This window comes from Pygoscelis adeliae, unplaced genomic scaffold, assembly GCF_000699105.1.
Source record: "Pygoscelis adeliae isolate BGI_AS28 unplaced genomic scaffold, ASM69910v1 Scaffold27, whole genome shotgun sequence".
NCBI lineage: Eukaryota > Metazoa > Chordata > Aves > Sphenisciformes > Spheniscidae > Pygoscelis > Pygoscelis adeliae.
The window spans coordinates 7,156,000-7,165,026 of record NW_008825410.1 but is presented as its reverse complement, the minus strand read 5'-3'; positions in this window follow the sequence as shown (position 1 = coordinate 7,165,026).

Genomic DNA, 9,027 nt, shown 5'->3' with positions numbered 1-9,027 from the left:
GCAGCTCTGGGGCTGTGTTGAGGGAAGAGATCTCTGTGCATGAGGGCAAGGGATGGTTATGGGAAGGAAAAGAGGTGGAAGAGGGTTTCTGAGGCCAGTGAGCGTGCAAGAGGAGTCCTTTAGGGAAGCTGGAGAGCAGCATTTGTGGTGTTAGTTTTCATGAGGCATGCGATAACACAACAACTCAGGTAGTCCATGTTGACTCCCACATCCAAGGTGCACATGGAGTGCACACCAAGTGATAGGGGGCTGCTGGCTGAAGTGAGGAGGTTTAGGTGTGTGAGATGTATGAAGGCGAGGGTAACTGTTGTGGAAAAGGAAAAAACTACTCAGTCTTGAAACATTTAAGAACTGCTGCTTTACCTGCTCAGACCTTTAGTGCTTAAGGCAGTTAAGAAGTAAATCACAGCAATGAAATTTAAGGATGTATTCCAGTAAAGCTTAAGCAAGTATTTTCAGCAGATGCTTAAAAGTTAAATGTGTGCTTAAAAACTTCACTGAGTTTTTCCCTTGAACAGAATTAGTCTGAATTGTGTCATTTACTGTAGTTACGTCTCTCGCTTCATAACTAAAACTTAACTTGTGCTTCCTACCATTTTATGGATATTAAAGAGAAGCTGATAGGCTCTCCAACTTTCAGGGGATTTAGTTTGACTAGCCAATATTTATCTATTACTACTTAGAAAAAGCTAATTTCTTATAAGAACAGTTCAGAATTTTGTATTTCTGAGAATGTATTTTAATATTTTGGCACTCTCATTACATAACACCTTTTGATACAAAATTAGTCCCACCTCAGAGTATCCGTGATCATCCATGTCATGTAATCATCAAGTAGGATATGATGTATTTTCTAAACAGAGTTTTTGACAACTTGTAATAACCTTAATTACACAAAAAACTATGGCCATGCTTGTCTTAAACCATTTGCATAACCTTGATTTTGATGGGACTGCACTGGGATTACTGACGTGTTTAAAATGAAGAATGAGCTATATACTTTGTTGAAATGTGATTGAGGGAAGGATTAAGACAATTCATTGGCATCTTCGTGTTAGTTTCAGGACTAATATACCTATTTTTTTTTTGGTCAACCACAAATATGTTGTGCAGAAGTACACATTGATTGAACATGTAATTACACCTTGCACATAACTTTAGGATCTATTTCTGTTGTTTTTTAAGGGCTGTCATTAGTGTTTAACAGCAACAATGTGCAGTGTTACTTTCCATTGAAAAAATTATATAGAAAATGTCATGTCATAACAAAAAGATTAACAGAAAATAACTTTAAATAAATATTAGTCAAACTGAATATTTCTTTTCATTAGGCTACCCCTTAAAACTACATTTAACACACACCCCTAAATATAATGGGAAATACATATTTTGTAAAATGTTTATGTATAATACATAAAATGTATAAATGTAAACAAGAACAGAAGATAGTTATATATTATGCATGTATGAAAATTAAAATCCGCTCCTTTACAATTCAGATTCTGAAGACATTGCTAAAGGACAGATTTTCACAGGTAGCTGTTAAACATATACAGATAGAATATATCCTATAAAGCATTGCCTGAATTTTGCTACTGGACAAGGTGTCTTTAGCAGTAGTGTGTGTGGGGTTCCTCCTTTGTAAATTTAATCATGATTGTTAAGGTTAAAAGTTCCCGATGTGTAATACACTGTTTGCCATTGTTCTGTTGGATTGGAAGTTACAGCAATTTGATGGGTATGTCTATTAATCTGTTTTTTCCCTTAGCTACTGAAAGCAAGAATTGTTGTGTCTGTACTGCAGCTGAAGTGGTTTTGCAATTGAAAACTTGCACGTTTGCTTTCTGCTTATACAATGATCTATTTTGATACAGAGTTCTGGTGACTGCTGCATGAAGTAGCAAGTGCTATCACCAAAAAAGTACAGCTTTACTAGAATAGCAATACTTCTTTGTTAAATAGAAAAGGCTGTCTGTGTGATTTACAGTGCTGGCAGTGTATTAAATGTGTCACGTGGGTGTCAGAGAAGGACAAAATATCTTCTTCTGATATACAGGCTCCTGCTGTAAGTCTGTTCTTGGTCCTATGTAACATATTTACTATTTTAACATAATGTAAGCTGAGAAGTGGTATGATGTCCTTTTGTGGTGTATTGCAGTTCTGTAGTTAATAATTTCATAATATAAAATAGACATACCAATATGCACTCAGTATTCAAATATTGTTAAGGTCAGAATGCATCATGAAATGTGAAGCCAAGTAGAGAAAAAACGTTAAATGAAAAAGGATTTCTCTTAAGTGAGTAAGTGGATTATTTCTTCTGTTTTCTCAAATGTTTCTCAAGGAATTTGAATTTACTAGGGTCCTGGTTTCAGCAGGGATAGAGTTAATTTCCTTTCTAGTAGCTGGTACAATGCTGTGTTTTGGATTTAGGATGAGAACAAAGTTGATAACGCACTGATGTTTTAGTTGTTGCTAGGTAGTGCTTACACTAGCCAAGGACTTTTCAGCTTCCCATGCTCTACCGACTGAGAAGGCTGGAGGTGCACAAGAAGCTGGGAGGGGGCACAGCCAAACTGGCCAAAGGGATATTCCATACCATGTGACGTCATGCTCAGTACATAAACTGGGGGAAGCTGGCCGGCGGGGCCGCTGCTCGGGGTCTGGCTGGGCATCGGTCAGCAGGTGGTGAGCAATTGCACTGTGCATCACTTGCTTTGTGTATTATTATTATTATTATCATATTATTATTATCATTTTATTTCAATTATTAAACTGTTTTTATCTCAACCCGTGAGTTTTTCTCATGTGCTCTTCCAATTCTCTCCCCCATCCCACCGGGTGTGGGGGAGTGAGTGAGCGGCTACGTGGTGCTTAGTTGCTGACTGAGGTTAAACCACGACAACTAGTTAAAACACCCATTGAACAAATTTTTATGTAGTATAGTATTGTAGATCTCTGGAATGCTGCTGGCCCTTTGGGCATACTTTCACATAGATTAGGCCATTTTAAAAGATTAACCTGCCTCTGCAAACCATGTCTCTCCCAACAGCAACCAAGCAACCAACCAGTCTTTTATTTTGCTGGCTACATTTCTCCACAAAGTCACCTGAGGGTCTCCAATGGCAACCCCACTTGAGATATGCGTATATATCTCTCTCTCTCTCCCCAAACGAGAGTGAATTGAGACATTTATGATATGCAGAATGAGTAAACTACACACTGCAGAGATCCTTGTCATTTTCATCCATGTGAACGAAGACCTTTTTATTCAGGAAAGAAGAATCTGCTAAGTATATAATTTCAGACATCTTTTAATCCTAAATTAAAGCTTATGGAAGGTTTGAGTGTACCCACTTAAAAAACAATCAACCAAACAAAAAATAACGCCCTCCATCTTTTGTGGTTCTAAAGAAGATACCACTTTCATATGCCATATTGATAGATTATTAACATGTTTGTAAAAAGTACTCAGAATTGCAAATTCTTCACTCCATTATGTTCTTACCATTGGACAAACAAAAGGCCTATAGTCAATGATTATGCTACCTGAACACCAAGCATGCATCCATCTTTGTGGAATGACTATGTAAAAATGTCACCATTGGCAGTGCTTCTTAGCCCAGCACTTTGCCAGCACTTCCAGAACTGCTTGTTTTGCACCATTCTCCAGGTTCGTTGCTTTTTCCCCATGTTTTAGCAGATGCTGTGCTGCTGGTGCTTGCTCGTTTTGTCTGGAGTAGAGTTAATTTTCTTCATAGTAGCTAGTATGGGGCTATGTTTTGGATTTGTGCTGAAAACAGTGTTGATAATACAGGGATGTTTTAGCTACTGCTGAGCAGTGCTTACACAGAGTCAAGGCCTCTTCTGCTTCTCATACCACCCCACCAGCGAGTAGGCTGGGGGTGCCCAAGAAGTTGGGAGGGGACACAGCTGGGACAGCTGACCCCAACTGACCAAAGGGATATTCCATACCATGTGACGTCATGCTCAGCATATAAAGCTTGGGGAAGAAGAAGGAAGGGGGGGGACGTTCAGAGTGATGGTGTTTGCCTTCCCAAGTAACTGTTACACGTGCTGGAGCCCTGCTTTCCTGGAGATGGCTGAACAGCTGCCTGCCCATGGGAAGGAGTGAATGAATTCCTTGTTTTGCTTTGGTTGTGTGTGCGGCTTTTGCTTTATCTGTTAAACTGTCTTCGTCTCAACCCACGAGTTTTCTCATTTTTTCTCTTCCAATTCTCTCCCCCATCCCACCGGTGGGGAGTGAGCGAGCAGCTGCAGGTGCGTAGTTGCTGGCTTGTGTTTAACCACAACATGGTGGTAGCAATGGTCTTTCAATGGGACTCAAAGTCTTTGAACATCATCGAGATGACATTGAAGCCTAAGATTTTCTTTGACTATAATAGATAAAAATTATACCTAATCCTGTTAACTAGGCATGGCTGTTTATAGGCAACTGTTCCTAGTTACTGAGGCAGAGCAAAATGCTAAGGTAACCGGTAGAAATCAAAGTGATAGATGAGCTCCAGAACCGTGTCACTTGAAAGGGAAAATTAGTGTATTGCTCATATTGCAAATTCAAATTGAAACAACAAAAACTCCACAACAAACTTGTCTTTCTTATTGTTATACTGTTACTTTACTTTGTGTTGTGTCAGATGGAAGAGCATTATTTGTCTGAAATGGACTCTCCCCCTCCACCACGTGCCTTGTGTTTCTTCCCAGAGCTGTACCCTCTCAAACATCAGGCAGTGCACAGCAGTTATTGCACTCATGGTGTCACAATATAGCATAGGGTAATGGAGAAGAACTATAATGCTTCAAATGTGTGTGATGGTATGTTTTAGGTACAGTTCCTATAACATGATTTTGAACCATCTGAAAATTATTTGATCCAATGATGCAAGTCTCTTCTATGAGAAATGACAATAGGACAAGGATAAACTAAAATATAAGTGATTATTTAAAACATTGAAACCAAGGTGCCTGAAGTTAGGACTTTCAATCCAAATTTTGGCTGCTAAATAAGGGTTTCCTAGTGTGTCTGGAATTTCGTGAGGTCCCTGGACTGCAGTTCCCATTGGCTTCAGTGAGATTTATAGGCAACTGAAACTCTTGAAAATCAGGTGACATTATTCATGATAATCAGCGTAGTAGTGCCTGAGGACCAAGAAAGCCTTGAGGAATTTGCAATCTGATATATAAGTTAGAGACAGTATAGAGGATAAGTATAACTTTACCAGCATGATTGAAACAAATAGCATATTTGTTAAAAAAACCATTTCCCTTTCATGTAGGAGAGAGAGTAAGTGATGGGTTGAATGATCAGTGAAAAAGTATAGGAAAGAGGATAAAAAGGCAGATATGAAGATTGAAAGGCTGAAAAAGATGGAAAGATTGAAAGTTGAAATAAACAGCCCATTGGCACAGGAAAAGAAAAGACCAGCCAAAAGCATAGACAGTTCTCTGAAGGTGCAGAGGTCCAGAGATGTACCTGTGCTACTTGCCTTTCCTCATGGCAGCTTGCATATGTATATGTGTATAGATATATGATTAATTGGTGTCAGGTTAAACAATAGAATGCAAGCTTAACTTAATTTAAAATAACACATATGTGCAACTTGATTAATTAGTACCATGGTAAAAGAAATCAAAGCTATCTGTGTGACCCCTTCAGTGAGAGATTTTATATTTTCTCTTGTAAGACTCTATGCAAATGATCATATTTGCAAATTATTTTTTCAGTTTGAGATAAAAAGTTGTACAACAGTCTGAGATCTCTGTATGGTATGCACTAGGTACCACTTATGTTTTAGTTTCTTTTCCAGAGAGCTTTGAAGGAATGTATGAGGTGGTGAGTGAGTTTAATTGCTGTTTATAGGAGGATGACAAGCTAAATATAGGGAGTGAGCCCACATGTCCCTACTTATAGGCAACTTTTTATGCAGCAAGTTTCTACTGGAGATTTTTTCAAGAATTCCCACCACTATTACAAAACACATTTTTTGGTCTGAATTTTTTTTTTTTCTCTTCCAGTTAAATGCCTTAAGAATTTTCTTAGGATAATTTGCAGTGAACTTAAAGAAGGAGCATGTTAGTTTATTCTTTGATTTTTATCTGTAAGCAGGAAATGGGCCACAAACAGGATACAAATGTGAAAATAAAAAACCTGATCCCTAGATACCTTAGTATGTTGAATATTTACTGAGATTAATTCTGTCCCTTGCTTCTCACCATTCTACCCCATACATATTCCAAGACAGTTTTGTCGAAGTTGAACTGAGTAGGGTTTCCCATGTATCTACTTTTTGGTAGAAAAGTTAAAGTGAAATACAAAGCCATACAAACAGGAAAATAAAATGAGAGTAAATCCAAATGTATCAATGCTGCCTTTCAAAACTGTCACCTGTGAGAAACAGATCTTCAAGTGAAGGTTCACAAAGCTAGTAAAATAGGTAGATTTTAGAGTGGTTTAAAGTAGCAGCTGAAGTGTTGCTAAAATGCAGCAACAACACTGCTTTAAAAGTTGCCTTGATTGGTTAACATACGCAAAGGAAGTTATTAAGAATTATCAGAAATTTTCAACTTGAGCATCCTTTGGCCACTGAATTTTCTCAAGGGTGTCCAGAGAAGACTAAGACAGCTGAACAGAAACTGCAGAGTAATTTAATCCTTTTTATCTTCTGAATATTCTAGATTGATGTAGGAGTAGATATCTAAGCAAGTATTCCTAGGAGTATATTCTTTTATCCTTTTGATTTGGTTTGTGTCAGTAGCAATTTTGCATATAAGCTCAGGGCAGAGCATAACCCTGAGAGTCCTACTTACCTCCTTGAGTTAATTTATTACATGATTAATCATGTTGTTACAATGAACACAGCCCCTTTTTACAAAAAGCAGCAAATAATTATTAATTCCCTGACAACACTTTACGTGAATCATGTTGAATACTTTACTGCTAAGGTAGCTGTAATGCACAGTTTCATTGGAGACCAATTGTAATGTAGTGCTTATTAATGTCCACTTCTGGCTAACATGTCCATGTGAATACCAAATAGACTACTAATGTTAATGGTCTTGACATAGCACATTTCTAAAGTAGCTATAAGTTAGTGCTCAGTCAATTGGAAAAGTAGAATACCCACCCTCCCCTGTAGTTGATAACTTTTGCTGGCTTCATCCTGTTGCCTAAACATTTCCCTGAACTTGACCAGCTTTTCTCCAAAGCATAATAATTTGGCATTGTTCATAAATAAAAGGACAAATGAACTCTTTTTATGAAGAAATGGTCAAAAGGAGAGATACACATTTAAAAATTCATTGAACTATCAGAATGGAAATTTCTTTCTAGTAGTTAGAACCAACGTTGGGAGACATATTTTAGCTTGTGATACATGGAGGGCCAGAGGACTGCAAGAAATTAATTGTTACATCACAGGCTACTCTAGTTTAGCTACTACACCCCATTCTCACCACTTGAACACTCAGGTCAAGCTTTATGTTCTTGGATCCTCTTCTAGGCTGAACACTATGTTGCTCTTCAGCCATATTAAGATGAGGGCAAAAAAAATGTGGTTTTATAATAGAACGGTAAATATGCTGTAAATTCCTGGTGTGATTAAGGTTATTTTTTGATCAATTCCCTTCTCCCCACCTTTAAGATTCACCTTGAGTATCCTCATAAAATTAAAATGAAAACCCACCAAGACTAATATGCTCTACACTTTACCATATCTTAGTTGTCACATATTAAATATCCTGTAGAAAAGCACACCTATTTTTTTGAGCATGGAATATGTCCCTAAGAATTATTATAGCTGCAGATGGTGAATTAAAATCCAAATATGAATATTAACTTGCTTGGCATTTTTGAAGATCTGTGGTTGGCTGCTGCAGGAACATATACATTACGGCCACCCTTCTGGTCAGCTGCATACCTGCTTTCAAATAAAAAGGGGCTACAATATAAGAGTTACAGGCAATGAAGTGGTAACAGTGTAGGAACAGTGTGGGATGATGTTACTACACATGTTCTTAGTACTGTCTCTCCTTCCTTTGATGCATTTTTTGCTTCTTCATCCCCACACAGTGGAGAACAATTTCCTATTCACAAGTCTTAGTAACTGACTAGTGCCTTGAAAATAAATGACTGTTTTTAAGTCCTTGGCAGAGAAGAATCCTGTTGCATGTCAGGTGCCTGTCTTCTCACATCCTGTAATCTACATGGAGCAATACAGCCCTCAATAGATTTTTCTACTTAGGTGTTTATGAACTTCCATTTTTGTTAACTTATATATGAATTCTCCCCACCTACTTCTCCCTCTCTTCCCCCACACAAACTGAAAATGAAAGACAGAAGATGTCAGGTTTTGACAGGTGCATTACTGCATGTTATATGTACACATTAAGCTCTTTTTGTCTGATTTGTACAGAGAGAGGTCTGGAAAAAGTCTGTGTGTAAGAAAGCATTTGTGTGTATACTTGTAAGGAGGATGATCCAGTGAGAATCTCCATATTACATGCATACATTAATGAAATTTGGAGTTAATTAAGACAGTATGAATGGGATTCATATTATTAAATCTGGACATCTCCATTGCAGACATCATGTCTAGACTGTCTTTAGAGTCAACAGAAAGAATTAGGAGCTGCTAGAATTCCATTTACTGCACTCTAGGGTAGGCATCTAACTGAGGACAAGATTAATTGAACCCTTGCCAACTTAATGGGTACTAAGAGTGGGAATTTTTTAGGTGGCTCTGGTGTTCATACATGGCAGGAAGTCTAATTAAAATGTAGATCAGATCAAAGCTCTAACTAACCCAAGAACCTATCGCCAACCGTGTCAGATACAGAAACAGGTCATGAAAAAAGTCAATAGCTGTGCCTGAGGCCTCAGCCACAGCTGAGAAAATAACAAAGAAACTATACGGGGGAGCTGAGGATACCCTTGGCTTCAGAATGATCTCAGTAAACATATGCCTGCATGGCACAAGCTGGAGACAGAACTGAATATTATTAAGAATA